At 45.5% G+C, this 19,360-nt stretch overlaps 1 protein-coding gene across 1 annotated transcript in view; it reads right to left on the bottom strand.

The window, feature by feature from the left end:
* LOC144483376 (uncharacterized) overlaps positions 1 to 19,360 on the bottom strand; it is a 490,005-nt gene that overhangs the window by 211,322 nt on the left and 259,323 nt on the right. The gene's annotated exons all lie outside the window — the stretch shown is intronic.

The raw sequence follows: 19,360 nt of genomic DNA, 5'->3' as shown, positions 1-19,360 counted from the left end.
GCAGACAGAAAGCAAAGAGTTGGCAATAAATGAGCCTTTTTCTGATTGGAAACATAGAAAAACATAGAAAACCTACTGCACAAAACAGGCCCTTCGGCCCCACAAGTTGTGCCGAACATATCCCTACCTTCTCGGCCTACCATCCTATTAAGTCCCATGTACTCATCCAGGAGTCTCTTAAAAGACCCGATTGAGTTTGCCTCCACCACCACTGACGACAGCCGATTCCACTCGCCCACCACCCTCTGTGTGAAAAGCTTCCCCCGAACATTTCCCCTGTACCTCCCCCCCAGCACCTTAAACCTGTGTCCTCTCGTAGCAGCCATTTGCACCCTGGGAAAAAGTGTCAGAGTGTTCACCCGATCTATGCCTCGCAACAACTTATATACCTCTATTAGGTCTGCTCTCATCCTACGTCTCGCCAAGGAGAAAAGACCCAGCTCCCTCAGCCTATCCCCGTAAGGCATGCCACTCAATCCAGGCAACATCCTCGTAAATCTCCTCTGCACCCTTTCAATCTTTTCCACATCCTTTCTGGAATGAGGCGACCAGAACTGAGCACAGCACTCCAAGTGGGGTCTGACGAGGGTCTTATGTAGCTGCATCATTATCCCCGGACTCCTAAACTCAATCTCTCGATTGATAAAGGCCAGCACACCATACGCCTTCTTAACCACCTCCTCCAACTGTGGGGCCGATTTTAGAGTCCTATGGACCCGGACCACAAGATCCTTGTGATCCTCTACAGTACTAAGAGTCTTTCCCTTTATATTGTACTCCTTCATCCCACTTAACCTGCCAAAATGGACCACTATGCATTTATCTGGGTTGAAGTCCATCTGGCACTTCTCCGCCCAGTCTTGCATCCTATCTATGTCCCTCTGTAACTTCTGACATCCCTCCAGACTATCCACAACCCCACCAACCTTCGTGTCGTCGGCAAACTTACCAACCCATCCCTCCGCTTCTTCATCCAGGTCATTTATGAAAATGACAAACAGCAAGGGTCCCAGAACCCTGGGGCACACCACTGGTGACCGACCTCCAACTAGAAAAAGACCCATCTTTACCCACTCTCTGCCTCCCTTGGGCGAGCCAAATCTGGATCCACAGGGCAGCAGCCCCTTGGATCCCATGCCCTCTCACTTTTTTCTGGAAGCCTTGCATGGGGGACCTTATCGAACGCCTTGCTAAAATCCATATAAACCACATCTACCGCTTTCGCTTCGTCAGTGTGTTCTCGCACATTTTCGAAGAACTCCACCAGGCTCGTAAGGTACGATCTGCCTTTGACAAAGCCATGCTGAGTATTCTTGAGCACACTAAACCTCTCTAAATGCTAATAAATCTTGTCGCTCAGGATCTTCTCCATCAGCTTACCAACCACTGAGGTTAGACTCACCGGTCGGTAATTTCCTGGGCAATCCCTATTCCCCTTCTTGAAAATAGGAACCACATCCGTAATCCTCCAATCCTCCGGCACCTCTCCCATCTCCATCGACGACGCAAAGATGCTCTGCAATCTCTTCCCCCGCCTCCAACAGTAACCTGGGGTACATCCCATCCGTACCCGGCGATTTATCTAACTTGATGCCAGTCAAAGATTCCAGCACAACCTCTCTCTTAAAGTCCACATACTCCATCTTTTCAGTCAGTGTCTCGTGGGGTGCTGCAGGCATCTGTGCACGGACCCCAATTGTTCACATTGTATGTTAATTGTTCTGAAAATGGGACTAAATGTATTATCTCCAAATTTGCAGATGAAAAAAGTAGTTGTTGTCATGGGGGACTTTAACTTTCCAAATATTGATTGGAACCTTTGTAGGTCAAGTAGTTCGGAGGGACAGTTTTTGTACAGTGTGTGCAGGAGGGTTTCCTGACACAATATGTGGATAGGCCGACAAGTGGTGAGGCCACATTGGATTTGGTACTGGGAAATAAACCGGGCCAAGTGTTAGATTTGGTTGTGGGGAAGCACTTTGGAGATAGTGACCACAATTCAGTGTCTTTTGTTATTGCAATGGAGAGGGATAGGGCCGTACGGCAGGGCAAGGTTTACAATTGGGGAAGAGGTAAATATGATGCGATTAGGCAAGACTGAGGGGGCATCAGATGGGAACAGAAACTGTCAGGGAAAGGCACTAATGAAAAGTGGAACTTTTTCAAGGAACAAATAGTGGGTGTCCTTGATAGGTATGCGCCTGTCAGGCAGGGAGGAAATGGCCGAGCGAGGGAACCATGGTTCACGAAAGAGGTGGAATGTCTTGTGAAAAGGAAGAGGGAAGCTTATGTAGGGATGAGGAAACAAGGTTCGGGAGGCTCGATTGAGGGTTACAAGTTAGCAAGGAATGAGCTAAAAAGGGGGCTTAGGAGAGCTAGGAGGGGACATGAGATGTCCTTGGCGAGTCGGATCAAGGAAATCCCCAAGGCTTTTTACTCTGATGTGAGGAATAAAAGAATGACCAGGGTGAGGTTCGGGCCGGTCAAGGACAGTAGTGGGAACTTGTGTATGGAGTCAGTAGAGATAGGCGAGGTGATGAATGAATACTTTTCTCCAGTGTTCACCAAGGAGAGGGGCCATGTTTTTGAGGAAGAGAAGGTGTTACAGGCTAATAGGCTGGAGGAAATAGATTTTCGGAGGGAGGATGTACTGGCAGTTTTGAATAAACTGAAGGTCGATAAGTCCCCTGGGCCTGATGAAACATACCCTAGGATTCTTTGGGAGGCAAGGGGTGAGATTGCAGAGCCTTTGGCTTTGATCTTTGGGTCCTCACTGTCCACGGGGATGGTGCCAGAGGACTGGAGAGTGGCGAATGTTGTTCCTCTGTTTAAGAAAGGGAATAGAAATGACCCTGGTAATTATAGACCGGTTAGTCTTTCTTCGGTGGTTGGTAAATTGATAGAAAAGGTCCTTAGGGATTGGATTTACGACCATTTAGAAAGATGCGGATTAATCTGGGATAGTAAGCATGGATTCGTGAAGGGCAAGTCGTGCCTCACAAATTTGATTGAATTTTTTGAAGAGGTAACTAAGTGTGTTGATGAAGGTAGGGCAGTTGATGTCATATACATGGATTTTAGTAAGGCGTTTGATAAGGTCCCCCATGGTCGGCTTATGATGAAAGTAAGGAGGAGTGGGATAGAGGGAAAGTTGGCCGATTGGATAGGTAACTGGCTAACTGATCGAAGACAGAGGGTGATCGTGGATGGAAAATTTTCCGGCTGGAGGCAGGTTGCTAGCGGAGTGCCACAGGGATCAGTGCTTGGTCCTCTGCTCTTGGTGATTTTTATTAATGACTTAGAGGAGGGGGCTGAAGGGTGGATCAGTAAATTTGCTGATGACACCAAGATTGGGGGAGTAGTGGATGAGGTGGAGTGCTGTTGTAGGCTGCAAAGAGACATAGATAGGATGCAAAGCTGGGCTGAAAAATGGCAGATGGAGTTCAACCCTGATAATGTGAGGTGATTCATTTTGGTTGGACAAATATGTGGATTACAGGGTCAAAGGTAGGGTTCTGAAGACTGTGGAGGAACAGAGAGTTCTTGGGGTCCATATCCACAGATCTCTAAAGTTTGTCACTGAAGTGGATAGAGCTGTGAAGAAGGCCTATAGTGTGTTAGCTTTTATTAGCAGGGGGTTGGAGTTCAAGAGCCGTGGGGCTATGCTGCAACTGTACAGGGCCTTGGTGAGACCACATTTGGAATATTGTGTGCAGTTCTGGTCACCTCACTATAAGAAGGATGTGGAAGCGCTGGAAAGAGTGCAGAGGAGATTTACCAGGATGCTGCTTGGTTTGCAGGGTAGGTCTTATGAGGAAAGGTTGAGGGAGCTCGGGCTGTTCTCTCTGGAGCGGAGGAGGCTGACGGGAGACTTAATAGAGGTTTATAAAATGATGAGGGGGATAGATAGAGTGAACGTTCAAAGACTATTTCCTCGGGTGGATGGAGCTATTACAAGGGGGCATAACTATAGGGTTCGTGGTGGGAGATATAGGAAGGATATCAGAGGTAGGTTCTTTACGCAGAGAGAGATTGGGGTGTGGAATGGACTGCCTGCATTGATAGTGGAGTCAGACACTTTAGGAACATTTAAGCGCTTATTGGATAGGCACATGGAGCACCCCAGGATGATAGGAATTGGGATAGCTTGATCTTGATTTCAGATAAAGCTCGGCACAACATCGTGGGCCGAAGGGCGTGTTCTGTGCTGTACTGTTCTATGTTCTATGTTCTATAAAAGGTGGGTGAGTGTGAGCTGTGAGAAACATGCAGGCATGTTGCAGTGAGATTTCAACAGGCTCAATGTGTGGGCATTTGCAAAGTAGTTGCAGTATAATGTGGGTAAATGTGAGGTTATATACTTTGGCACCAATACCAGGAAGACAGTTTGATATTTGAATGGGTGTAAATTGAGAGAGGTGGATACTCAGCGGGACCTTGGTGTCCGCGTGCACCAGTAACTGAAAGTATGCGCGCATGTACAACAGGCAGTACAAAAAGACCAATGGTATGCTGGCCTTCAGAGGTAGAAGATTTGCGTCCAGGAATAGATATGTGTTGCTGGAGTTGCTGGATGAAATTTTACCAAATAAATCTGTCGGACTTAAACCTGGTGTTGTTCAAACTCTTACAATATTTACCCTTGTCCAACGCCGGCATCTCCACATCATCACTGCAGCTGTAAAGGAAATTGCTGAGTCCACACTTCGAGTAGTGCAGTTTTGGTGTCCATATCTGAGGAAGGATGTCCTTGCTATAGCAGGAGTACAGCGAATGTTTACCAGGCTGATTCCTGGGATGGCAATCTGTGATATGAAGAGAGACTAAGTCGTTAGGGCTTTGTTCATTGGAGTTTATTCGGGTGAAACATATAATATTGGAACAGGTTTAAACAGCGGAGATTCAGAAAGAATGTTCCCGATGCTCAGGAAGTTGAGGACAAGGGCTCATGGTTTGGGGATAAGCATCAAACTTTTAGAACAGAGATGAGGAGAAATTTCTCCACCCAGATAATCTTTGGACTTCACTCCCACAGAAAGTTGTTGAGGTCAAAACCTTTCGTGATTTCAGGAAGAAATTATATATTGCTCGTGGGGCTAAAGTGATCACGGAATATGGGAGGAAGGGGTGATCAGGATATTGAAGTTGATGATCAGCTATGATCAAACTGAATGGCGGAGCAGGCTCGAAGGGCCGAATGGCCTACTCCTGCTTCTTCCATATTTCAATGTTTCTGTAATTGTGAAGCGAGGTGAATCTGTACATGGTCTGAGTCCGAGCCTTCTGTAACTCTGAGCCTCTTCTGAGTCCGAACGATGCGTGAATCCGAACCGCTCCTCTGTCTGAACCTGAGTGGGCCTGAGCCTGGTGCGGGCCTGACCCTGGTATGGACCCTCTCGACACGAATGCCAGCATTCCATTTGCCTTTCTAACTGCCGACTGAACCTTCAGGTTAACCTTTAGAGAATGTTGAACAAGGACTCCCAAATTCCTTCGTGGATCTGATTTTTTTAAGTTATTCAACATTTCGAAAATAGTCTCTGCCTCCATTCCTCCTTGCAAAGTGGAATAATCCCACACTTTTCCTCATTGTATTCCATCTGCCACTTCTTTGCCCACTCTCTAACCTGTCCAATTCCTTCTTCAGCCCACCCTCCCCCCGACTTCCTCAATATTCCCTGTCCTTCTGCGTATCTTTGTATCATGTGCCAACGAAGCAACAGTGCCTTCATTTCGTTCTTCCAAATCGGTAATGCATATTGTGAAAAGTTGTGTTCCCAGCACCGACCCCTGAGGCACACCACTAGTCACTGGCTGCCATCCTGAAAAAAGATCCCTTCATCCCCACTCTCTGCCTTCTGCCAGTCAGCCAATCCTCTATCCATGCCAGGATCTTGCCCTCAACACCATTGGCACTTAACTTATTTAACAGTCTCCTGTGCAGCGCCTTCTCAATGGCCTTTTGGAAATCGAAATAAATCAGGTCCACTGGTTCTCCCTATCTAACTTCCTTGTTACCTCCTCAAAGAACTCTAACAGATTCGTCAGACATGAGCTCCACTTGACAAAGCCGTCCTGACTCAGTCCCATTTTATCATGCACTTCTGCGATCTCATCTCTAAGAATGAACTCTAAAATCGGACAGAAGTCAGGCTAACTGGCCTGTAATTTCATGTCTGCTGCCTCCCTCCCTTCTTAAACAGCAGTGTCATATTAGCTACATTCCGGTCCTCTGGTACCGTCCCTGTTTCCAGTGATTCCTGAAAGATCACCACCAATGCCTCCACAATTTCCTCAGCTATCTATTTTAGAACCCTGGGGTGTAGTCCATTTCTCCCATGCGATTTATCCACCTTCAGACCTTTCAGTTTCGCCAGAACCTTCTCCTTAGTGATGGCCACTTCACTGACTTGTGCCCCCCGACTCTGCCGGAGCTCTGGCATCCCACTGGTGTCTTCAACCGTGAAGATTGATGCAAAGTAACTATTCAGGTCCTCTGCCATTTCTTTGTTTCCTATTATTCCTTCTCCAGCCTCATTATCCAGTGGTCCAATGGCTATTTTTGCCTCTCTCTTACGTTTTTATATATTGAAAAAAAACCTCTTCCCATCTTCTTTTATATTACAAGCTAGCTTGCACTCATATTTCATCTTCTCCCCCCTTATTGCTTTTTCAGTTGTCCTCTGCTCGCTTTTAAAGGTTTCCCAATCCTCTGGCTTCCCAAAAATCCTTGCCACTTTGTGTGCTTTTTCTTTTGTGCTTATGCTGTCCTTGACTTCCTCGTCAGCCATGAATGCATCATCCTCCCTCTGGCATGTTTCCTCCTCACTGGGTTGAATTTCTGTTGTGCCTCCCGAATAACTCTCAAAAACTCCTGCCGTTGCTGTTCCACAGTCTTCCCTGCTGGGCTCCCTTACCAAACAACTCTGGCCAGCTCCTCCCTCATGTCATTGTAGTTGCCTTTATTTAATTCGAACACCTTTACACCTGATTCCGGCTTCTTCCTCTCAAACTGCAGGGTAAATTCCATAATTTGTGGTCACTGCTCCATCACCTTAAACTCCCCAATCAATTGTGCCTCACTACACATCACCAAATCCAGAATTGTCTGTTCCCAAGTCCGCTCTGTCACAAGCTGCTTCAGAAATCCATCTCTTCGACATTCCACAAATTCCTTTTCTTGGGATCCACTACCGACCTGATTTTCCCAGTCCACCTGCATATTGAAGTCCCACATGATTATTGTAACATTGCCTTTTGTATTGGCCTTTTCTATCTCCTGATTTATTTTCTGCCCCTCATTCTCTCACAATCCTCATCACTACCCTCACACTGTACTTTGCCCTTTACCTCCGCCAATCATTCCCGACGTTTACGTTTGAAGGCCAGTTTCCGATGTTCAAAGTCTCTCAATTTTTACTTCTCTCTTCCCCTTGTCTCCTTTTTTCCTTTTGCCTGTAATTCAGATCGTTTTAATTATTTTGCATGCTGTTCCTCCCTTTCCTTTCGCCTGTAATTCAAAGAGTTTCAATTATTTTTCATATTTCAGTCAGTTTCATTTGTAAATGAATTCCCGCCATTTCCAACGATTCTGATTGTGCTTCTGACAATTCCAAATGCGTTCGCCACAATTCTCTCTCCTTTCCGTACTCTGTCAGGCAATGTCAACTGCAATGTATTTCCTAATTCCAAAATCTTTGCCTTACTCACTTTCTGTAAGGTAACTTGCTGACTTCCTCCAGCTGCAGAAATTTCTGAGCCTCTGAAAGAGCCATTAATCCAAACCGCACTCGCTATTTAAACTTGAATACAACATCTGAAAATAAAACAGAAATCTGCGCACCACGCACTGTCTTTGAGTTCACTCATCCCAAATCAATCAAGAAATACAGATTTCAATCCCGGAGCCCCCAATTCTTATCAGTAAGGTTGGATACTTCCAGGTGTTCCATGAAGCTCGACTGACCTGTTACGCTTTACCTTGAATTTGGCTGGAAGGAGCACGAGAGGTTTCACTTCAGGTGTCAGTTACCTGACCCACGAGAAAATTTTATTCAAAACAAAGTTTAATTGAGATTATTGTTGACATGTATAGTAAGACAATTAGCAAGAACTTTTAACAATTACAAACAAGAAACACAACAACCACGATAATGTACAACTCCGAAGGAACTATCTCTCGTGTGTTCGAACCAAAGCCAACATCCAATCCACAAAACCCTCCAAATCACCACAATACAGTGGAGGTTAATGCCTACTTATTGCACGTGACCAGCCTCCTGGGTTGAATGCTCATAATCCCTTGAGAAGAAACGCTGAATAGGTTGTAATCGAATCTGCTTGTCAAAACACAGCTTTTTAAAAAGAGAAGGACAGGGAGAGGGAGAGAGAGATTGCTTCTTGGCTTGCTGCTAAACAGCTTCCCAAAACAAAACTAAATGACCAAAAGGAAAAATAAAACCTGATTGCCACAGCTTCACTCCACCTCCATATAAGCGGCATGATGTAAAATAATTCTTAAAGGTACACTCACATGACAACATTAACACTCACGCTTTCAACTGAACACTCCCCGTTACCGCAACACTCTCCCTCTCACATCAACACTATCCTGTCACTTCAACACACACCCTCATCACAACACCACCCCCGCTCACCTCAATACTCCCCTTCCCTCTAACAATCTCTATCACACAGACATCACATCCTTTTTCCACAACGCTATCTGTCTCAACTCAACACTATCCATCTCACATCGAAATTCTCCCCCTCACATCCGAATTCACCACCTGCGATCCACATCTCCCTTATCTCAAAACCCACCCCTTCTGATGTCAGCGACCACTCTTTTCGAAACACACACCACTCTGCTTAATACTCCCCCTCACACATCAACACAGCCCTCTCACATGAACATTTCTCCTCTCAGCTCGAAATGCCGCCTTATATGAACACTGCCATGTTTCAATGGAACCATGTCCGTCTGATGTCAAAACTCCCCTTCTCACCTCAACACACCCACCCATCAAAAATACTTCCCCTCAACTCAGCACTCTCCACCACCTCAACACACTTTCCCAAACCTCAACACACATTCCCCTCACTGCAACGCAACCTCTCTCATCGCAACAGGCCAACGCTCATCTCAGCACACAACTTCTCAAATCTACATTCTCCCACTCAGGTCAACATCACCCCTCTCACCAGAACACCCCCTATCAGCTCAACACTCCCCCACTCAACACAACCCACCCCCTCCCAACGTAATATCCTTAAACCTCACATCAGTCCTCCCTGTTCACATCTACATTGCCCCACGCACCACAACTCTACCCATCTCATCTCCACACTCTCCATCCAGCTTTGCACTCTCACCTCAGATCCCCAAGAGCTAAATCTCCCGTCCCACAACACATGGGAGTTGGAGCGGGCGGGCACAGACCATGCAAAGATCCCATTAATTCTGGCGGGATTATCTGATTTTGGGGTGAGCGCGGAGGACAACTCGAGCCCTGCCTCAACTCAACATTCTCCCTTCTCATGTCAGCTCTCGCTTCTCATCTCAGCCCTCTGCCTCACCGCAGCTCCCAGCATCTTACGTCAACTTTCCCTCTCTCAATTCAACAATCCACACTCATCTCATCACTCTCCCTCTCACTTCTACACGCCCCTTTCCCTTCAACAATCTCCCTCTCTCACATCAAACAATTTCCTTTCATCTTTACATTCCCCCGTCAGGTCGACGGTCTCACTCTCAAATCCATACTCCCCCTCGAAGCTCAATAATCTCCGTCTCGCCTCAACACTCCCATAATCACCCCAACACTGTCTATCTCTGATCCACTCTCCTCCTTCAGACCTCAAAAATCTAGCAACTCATCTCAACTGTCTCCTCACATCTCAACACTCACCCACTTCTCAGCATTTTTCACCCTCACCTAATCATTCCCATTTCACTCAACATATCCCCTCCTCATAATGCTCCCCCTCTCATCAACATTCTCCCTCCAACCTCAGCACAATTCCTGGCCTCAACAGCCCCCTTTCCCTCTCACCTCAACATCCCCCTTTGCCTCTCCCTCAGCATCTCTCTTTCCCTCTCACCTCAACACCCTCCTTTCCATCTCACCTCAACATCCCTCTTTCCATCCCACCTCAACATCCCCCTTTCCCTCTCACCTCAATATCCCCCTTTCCCTCTCACCTCAGCATCTCCCTTTCCCTCTCACATCGACATCCTTCTTTCCCTCTCACATGACGACTCCACCGCTGCACACCCCTCTCACACACACTCCAACCCCTACACACCTCCCCCTCTCGCAAACGATGCATAGTGAAGGTACATGGGGACAATGAAAACATTTGTTAAGTAGTGGATAGCTCGTATCTGAAATGCAGTGTCTGATCATGAGCAGTAAGCACATTAAATCAAGAATTTCAAGAGGAAATGGGAAGCTGAAGGGTAACTATTTTCAGAATTACGAGATGAGAGACAAATCAAATGAGCCAAGATCTTATCAACTGGATGACCAGTCTCGAGGGGCTTAATGTTTTCCTACAGGGAGGTAGGCTTGTCCTCCACTCCCGCCCCCCCCCCCTCCGCCCACCCCCACGACTGTACTTCCAAAAGAATGCTTGATGGATAAGTGCAGGGGCAGAGTCCTGTGTCTAATTGGTGCTGTATCTGACCTGAGAGAGATGCATAAACACAGTGTAGAGTGAGGTGGCATCTGTATGCAATCGTTCATTCGACACAAACTCTCACCAGCTCCCAAACCTCAACACCAATCTTCTCATCACTACCTACTCAATTACATCACTAAATTCCTTTTATTATCAATATATACCCAGGTGGATGCCTGACCTCAGTACTACTGCCATTACCCTCCAGGTACATCACCGACTTCATTTTTAATATCCACAGACAAACAAATGCAACACTCACCTCATTCTCACTGCTTAGTCCTTGGAACCTCCAAATTACAACATCGATTAAGGACAACACAGCAAAAGTGTTACACAAACTGTCTCAAACACTTTTAAGAATTCCTTCAATGTTTCTGATTCTCGGCTCATATGAACAACATAAAGATTGAATTCAGGACTAAGTCTCTTCCTCACGAATACACTTGGTTTACCTAATTGCTGAAGAGAGCATCTATTTCAGGTCAAGCAGAGGTGGCAGTGTGGGAGCATGAATATCAGAATTTATGCTCCCACAAATAAATATCAGAATTATCTGTATCAATATCTGACTTCTCCATAACGCTTGCTACGTTGTTTTTGGCCAATTATTAGCAGTCGGTCCAAACTGAGATAGCTTATTCCAGCTCCGGAAAGAGGTCAGAAATTATGTGGAGGGAAAGGAGATCTTTGGATCATTTATTTGGATAGAAACAATGGAATATCCCCCATTAACAGCGACTTTGCATGTCAGCGTTAAACAAGAGGGCTTACATTCCCAGACCTGCTCAAAACTCTAACATCACTCAGTGACCGAAAGCATCATTCAGTTGCTGGGGATTGGTTTGCTGAATTCAGCGGAATATATATCTGTGGAAATCATAAAGCTGCATTTTGTGACCTGATACAACTAAATGGAAAAAAAATATTTCTAAAGCTGCTTCTTCTACTCACTGGAAGGAAAAGAAGGGCCACAAATACTGAGATCTCAAGGTGAAGAACATTAATTCCAGTCACTGAACGGCAGCATTAACCCTTTTAGAATCCAAATCTTTTTATACCCGTTGACACGCATCTAATATCTTTATTTTAAATCTCGTCATGTACTTGTCATCATATGACAAAGGTTTAAGGTGTGTGGGGAAAAGTTTAGAGGAGATGCACGATGCACGTTTTTTACACTGAGGATGGTGAATGTCTGGAATGCGCTGCCCGGGGAGGTGGTGGGAGCAGGTACAATAGCGGCATTTAAGGAGCAACTAGATAAGTACATGGATAGGATGGGAATGAAAGGATACGGACTCTGTGAGTGCATACGGTTTTAGTTTAGGCAGGTATCATGTTCGGTGCAGGCTTGGAGGGCCGAAGGGCCTGTTCCTGTGCTGTACTGTCCTTTGTTCTTTGAAGGCTGAGTTGTACTCAATAAATAGGAGTCTGGCACAGTTGTCCTTGTTACCTGGCTGTTCCAGGGTTGAGCGCAGGGCCAGGGAGATGGTGTCTGTGGTGGACTGGTTGTGGTGGTAGGCTAACCAGAATGGATCCAGGCAATCTGGGAGGCTAGAACTGATTTGTGCCATGAATAACCTTTCAAAACACTTCATAATGATTTTGAATTGATTTGGTTTGATTTGTTATTGTCACATACATTTGCATACAGTGAAAAGTATTGTTTCTTGCGCGCTGTACAGACAAAGCATACCGTTCATAGAGAAGGAAAGTGAGAGAGTGCAGAATGTAGTGTTACAGTCATAGCTAGGGTGTAGAGAAAGACCAACTGAATGCAAGTTCTTCAATTCAAAAGTCTGACGGCAGCAGGGAAGCAACTGATCTTGAGTCGGTTGGTACCTGAGCTCAGACTTATGTGTATTTTTCCTGAGGGAAGAAGGTGGAAGAGAGAATATCCGAGGTGCGCGGGGTCCTGAATTATGCTGGATGCTTTGCTGAGGCAGCGGGAAGTGTAGACAGAGTCAATGGATGAGAGGCTGGTTTGAGTGACGGATTGGGCTACATTCACGACATTTTGTAGTTCCTTGCGGTTTTGGGCAGAGCAGGAGCCATCGCAAGCTGTGATACAACCAGAAAGAATGCTACCTATGGTGCATCTGTAAACGTTGATGAGAGTCGTAGCTGACATTCCAAATTTCCTCCGTCTTCTGAAAACGTAGAGGCGTTGGTGGGGGTTTCTTAACTCTCGTGTTGGCATGGGGGGACCAGGACAGGTTGTTAGTGATCTGGACACCTAAAACATGAAGGTCTCGACCCTTTCGACTTTGATGGATGGATGTCAGAGCCAGTGGAAGATCGTCATTAAGGCACGCTGCTTGTTTTATCTTTGCTACTGGGATAATTGCCGTCTTCTTGAAGCAGATAGGGATCTCAGATTGTTGCAAAGAAAGTTTGAAGATGACGGTGAATACCCCCGCCAGCTGATCCACGCAGGGTGTGACTGTTCATCTGTGTCCGGCATCCGGGCCAGTCACTTTCCATGGGTTGACTTTCGAGTGCGCTGTTCTGACATCTGCAATGGCGATCTCAGATGCAGTTTGATCCGAGGCTTCTGGGGTGGAGAGCATGCTCTTACTGACCTCATGCTTAACACGGGCAGAGAACGCATTGAGCTTATTAGAAATGGGTGTGTTGAAGCCAGCGATTTTACTTGCCTTCATCTTGTAGCCTGCTATGTCTTGCAGACCTTGGCATAGTCGATGGGGGTCTGTGTGGCTAGCATGGGACACTAGCTTGGTCCGGTGTTGGCTTTTGGCATCTTTGATGGATCTGTGCAGATCGTATCTGGCTTTCTTGTATAGATGTGGAGATGCCGGCGTTGGACTGGTGTAAACACAGTAAGAAGTTTCACAACACCAGGTTAAAGTCGAACAGGTTTATTTGGTCGCAAATGCCACTAGATTAAGGCAAAAAGCCTGTTTCTGGGCTGTAATTCTCTATGCTTCAATGGTTCTATGGCAAGAACTTTAACAACAGTTCGTTAAAGTCCAACATGTTTTTTGGTAGCAAATGCCACGAGCTTTCGGAGCGCTGCCCCTTCGTCAGGTGATGTGGGGAAATGCTCACAAACAGGGCATACAGAGACACAAACTCAATTGACAGAATAATGCTTGGAATGCAGTCTGAGATTCTGCAAGTCCAGGCAAGCTGTGGGGTTACGGATAGTGTGACATGAACCCAAGATCCCGGTTGAAGCCGTCCTCATGTGTGCGGAACTTGGCTATCAGTTTCTCCTCAGTGACTCTGCACTGTCGTGTGTCGTGAAGGCCGCCTTGGACAACGCTGACACGAAGATCAGAGGCTGAATGGCCGTGACGTTCGTGGCATTTGCTACCAAAAAACATGTTGGACTTTAACGAACTGTTGTTAAAGTTCTTGCCATAGAACCATGGAAGCATAGAGAATTACAGCCCAGAAACAGGCCTTTTGGACCTTCTTGTCTGTGCCGAAACATTTTTTGCCTATTTCCACTGACCTGCACTTGGACCATATCCCTCCACACCCCTCTCATCCACGAACGCATCCAGCTTTTTCTTAACTGGTACAAGTTACCACTTTCTCATTTCCCACTTATTAATAGCATTTACCACTTTATCCGGCAGCTCATTCTACACTCCTACCACTCTCTGTGTGAAGAAGCCCCCCAAATATTCCCTTTGAACTTTTCTCCTTTCACCTTTAACCCATGCCCTCTGTTTTTTTTTCTCCCCTAGCCTCAGTGGAAAAAGCCTGCTTGCATTCACTCTATCTATACCTATCAAAATCTTATACACCTCTATTCAATCTCCTCTCATTCTTCTCCGCGCCAGGGAATCAAGTCACAACCTATTCAATCTCTCTCTGTAACTCAGCTTCTATGTCCCGACAAAATCCTTGTGAACCTTCTCTGCACCCTTTCAACCTTATTTACATCCTACCTGTAACTAGGTGACCAAAACTGTACACAATAATCTAAATTCTGCCTCACCAATGCCTTATATAACCTTACCAAAACACACCAACTTTCAAACTCGACACTCCGATTTATAAATGTACCAAAGGCACTCTTTCCGACCCTATCCACCTGTGACATCACTTTTAGGGAATTCTGTTCCTGTATTCCCAGATCCCTCTGTTCAACTGCACTCTTCAGAGTCCGACCATTTACCGTGTACGTTCTACTTTGGTTTGTCCTTCCAAAGTGCAATATCTCACGCTTGTCTGCGTTAAATTCTTTTTGCCATTTTTCAGCTCATTTTTCCAGTTGGTCCAAATCCCTCTGCAAGCTTTGAAAACCTTCCTCACTGTCCACTGCACCTCCAATCTTTGTATCGGTAGCAAATTTGCTGATCCAATTTACCACATTATCATCCAGATCATTGATATAGATGATAAACAACAATGGACACAACACCGATCCCTACCGCACACCACAAGTCAAAGGCCTCCACTCAGAGAAGCAATCTTCCACAACCACTCTCTGGCTTCTTCCATTGAGCCAGTGTCTAATCCAATTTACTAAATCCCCATGTATACCCAGCGACTGAACATTTCTAACTAACCTCCCATGAGGGACCTTGTCAAAGGCCTTGCTGAAATCCAGGTAGACAACATCCACCGCCTTCCCTTCATCCACTTTCCTGGTAACCTCCTCGAAAAACTCTAATAGATTGGTCAAACATGACCTACCATGCACAAAGCCATGTTGACTCTCCCTAATAAGTCCCTGTCATCCAAATATTTGTAGATCCTATCCCTCATCACACCTTCCAATAACTTGCCCACCACTGACGTCAACCTTACTGGCCTATAATTTCCTGCATTTCTTTTGAAAACTTTTTTAAACAACGGAACAACATGAGCCACCCTTCAATCATCCAGCACTTCCCCCGTGAATACTGACATTTTAAATATGTCTGCCAGGGCCCCTGCAAGTTCAACACTAGCTTCCCTCAAGGTCTGTTTGGGATACCCTGTCCGGTCCTGGGGATTTATCCACTCTGATTTGCCTCAAGACAGCAAGCACCTCCTCCCCTTTAATCTGTAAAGGCGCCATGACCTCCCTACCTGTTTGCCCTATTTCCGTAGACTCCATGCCCGTTTCTCGTATAGGTCAGGGTCGCCTGACTTGAACGCCTCAGACCTGCACTTCAGTAAGTAGTGGACATCCCTGTTCATCAATGGTTTCTCGTTGGGAAACACACACAATATCTTCTTGGGCACACAGTCTTCTACACACTTCCAATGAAGTCAGTTACTGTCGTGACCTACTCGTTTAGGCTGGTCGCAGAGTTTTTGAATATTGACCAGTCCACGGACTCTAAGCAGTCACGTAGGAGTTCTTCCGATTCCTCCGACCAACACTGCACCACTTTATTTGATGGATCATCCCGCTTTAGCCTTTACGTGTAAGCCTATAGCAGGAGCATAGCCTTGTGGTCTGATTTGTCGAACTCTCTCTTACCCCAGTTGCGTCTTTCCTGATGCACACTCTCAAAGAACAAAGGGCAAAGAAATGGACAGCACAGGAATAGGCCCTTCGACGTTCCAAACCTGTGCTTATCATGATGCCCGATTTTAAAATAAAACATTCTGCGCTTACTCGATCCGTATCCCTCTTCCCTCAAATAATGTATCAATCCAGATGCCTCTTAAATGTTGCTAATGTGCCTGATTCCACCAACTCCCCTGGCAGCGCATTCCAGGCACCCACCACTCTCAGTGTGAAAAATTGAAATTCTAAGGGCACATCGCCCTTAATATTTCCTCCTGCATTTGAAACCGCTCCCCCTTGTAATTGACACTTCCACCCTTGGAGAAAAGCCTCTGACTATGCACCCTGTCTGCGCCTCGCACAATTTTGTAGACCTCTATCAGTTCTCCCCTCAGCCTCCGTCTTTCCAGTGTAAACAATCCTGGTTCATTCAACCTCTCCTCATAGCCAGCGGAGCTGACTTCTTCCTAACTTAAGTTACTGTTATAAACACCATTCCTCTTACAATAACTGCTTCCCCCATCATCACGCCCTCACTCCCGCCCCATCTATCCTTCTCTCTTCCTCTTTTTCACTTTCACTCGCTCAGAGTCTTCCTCTCTCACTCATATCCATTCAATTTCCGAGTCTCACACCCTTTCTAGATTCAAACCATCAAACAAAACGTCCATCTCTCTCGTGCTCATCTCTCTCCTTCCACATCAGAGCACGTTTCTGAACACTGTATCAGATGTGGGTCCAGTGTCACTTGGAGGCTGTGCATTGCTCGTCACAGTTAAGTCTGTTATTTTACTGCTCTGAGAGGCGATGTGATTGTATCTGCTGCAGGGCCTGAATTTTCTGAGATGTCCCATTCTTTCTGAATATTTTCTCAGTTTGAGGAGTTGCAGTAGATTTCAGGATAAAAAACAAATGTGTTTGCAGACTAAATAGTTCCAAATTATTGATCAATAGAATTTTACAATTTATGCTAAACTCTAACCCATTTAAATCACATCGCAGATGTCCACAGTTCAAAATCACACAGAGAGACAAGGTAACAATTGAAACTCAATTACTAAAATGTCACCGTCCAGTGACAAGTATCACTGAAACAATGTGAGATCTAGAGGTGGGACTGATGGTGTTTGAGTGGACAACATCTTCCCTGTTATTATTAGTTGATCAATGTTGTCAACAGAATCTAGTGTTTGGTAAGAGGTAAGTCAATACTAAAAATAAATATTTTCCATCACTGAACTCAATGTCGTAATCTGTTTATTCATATATTTTAAAAAAAACTTCAAACCAGGTTTCTGCCACAATGTCCCTAAGGTGAATATACAGTGCATAAATTAAAGGGGTGGGTTTGGGAACATATAACGTCAGATTTTAAGACAGAGAGACTGTCAGCACCTCGAAGAGGCACATCACCTCACACTGAAGATAATGATTCCAGTCGTTGTCGTTCAGAAAATATTCTACCCAATCATCGCGATTATTGGTGTTCCCGGTGAGTGACTAACTATTGAGGTTGTGCAAATCTGTGTGTGAATGGCTCGCTGATTTTAAGCTCTGACTGAAAATGCTCCATGCTGATCTCGTGGTCACTGTTATACAGACCCCAGGTGAACGATGTAATTTACTTAAATCAAATGGCTTGAAATATCTCTGTGTGTTTAATCCTTTTCATCAACTGAAAATGAGCCTCTGTCTGTTATTCACGGGCTCACTACTCAATAACTATAGTTGGGTGGATTAGCAAATTTGCTGATGACACCAAAGTCGGTGGTGTGGTAGACAGTGAGGAAGGGTGTCGTAGTTTGCAGGAAGACTTAGACAGGTTGCAAAGTTGGGCCGAGAGGTGGCGGATGGAGTTTAATGCGGAGAAGTGTGAGGTAATTCACTTTGGTAGGAATAACAGATGTGTTGAGTATAGGGCTAACGGGAGGACTTTGAATAGTGTGGAGGAGCAGAGGGATCTAGGTGTATGTGTGCATAGATCCCTGAAAGTTGGGAATCAAGTAGATAAGGTTGTTAAGAAGGCATATGGTGTCTTGGCGTTTATTGGTAGGGGGATTGAATTTAGGAGTCGTAGCGTTATGTTGCAACTGTACACAACTCTGGTGCGGCCGCACTTGGAGTACTGTGTGCAGTTCTGGTCCCCACATTACAGGAAGGATGTGGAGGCTTTGGAGAGGGTGCAGAGGAGGTTTACCAGGATGTTGCCTGGTATGGAGGGGAGATCCTATGAGGAGAGGCTGAGGGATTTGGGATTGTTTTCGCTGGAAAGGCGGCGGCTAAGAGGGGATCTTATTGAAACATATAAGATGATTAGAGGTTTAGATAGGGTGGATAGTGATAGCCTTTTTCCTCTGATGGAGAAATCCAGCACGAGGGGGCATGGCTTTAAATTGAGGGGGGGTAGTTATAGAACCGATGTCAGGGGTAGGTTCTTTACCCAGAGGGTGGTGAGGGATTGGAATGCCCTGCCAGCATCAGTAGTAAATGCGCCTAGTTTGGGGGCGTTTAAGAGATCCGTAGATAGGTTCATGGACGAAAAGAAATTGGTTTAGGTTGGAGGGTCACAGTTTTTTTTTAACTGGTCGGTGCAACATCGTGGGCCGAAGGGCCTGTTCTGCGCTGTAATGTTCTATGTTCTATGTTCTATGTTCAATGAAGTTAATGTATTGAGGAGTGAACTACTCAGTCTTATCTATTGTAAGATTGGACCTCAGTGAAGGTGATCTCTCTGAAATAACGTTGTGTGGGAGTAAGAATATAATGGAAATTTGAATGTGGGTCACCAACCAGAGTGGAATACCAGACACCAGTGAACAAGTATTGCAGGGTATATTTGTCAGTGTAAAATTGTACTGATTGTGGTTCTTTCACCTGAGTGGAATATCTGATCAAAGTCTCCTTTAATATCTGGCAATATCTGTCCATGTAGAATTGTATTGTGTTTAGGAAAAGAATTGGAATGAAAGAAGTTGTTTCAATTTTAAACATATTCTATTTGAATTTGGTGAGTGAGATGTCCATTATGTGGAGCTGTCGGAGTCTTTTATCTTTGGAATATGTTGAAAACAGGAAGAGTTTGGCTTTTAAATTCTTTTTAAAATCCAATTCAATCAAATCAAGTCCAATTCAGAGTCTCAACAAGTTGAGACACTCCCGATCCAAGCTGACAAGACGGGGCTCTGACCTCCTGTCTGG

The sequence above is a fragment of the Mustelus asterias genome, unplaced genomic scaffold (genome assembly GCF_964213995.1).
Source record: "Mustelus asterias unplaced genomic scaffold, sMusAst1.hap1.1 HAP1_SCAFFOLD_63, whole genome shotgun sequence".
Taxonomy (NCBI): domain Eukaryota; kingdom Metazoa; phylum Chordata; class Chondrichthyes; order Carcharhiniformes; family Triakidae; genus Mustelus; species Mustelus asterias.
This window is presented reverse-complemented; position numbering and strand designations above follow the sequence as displayed.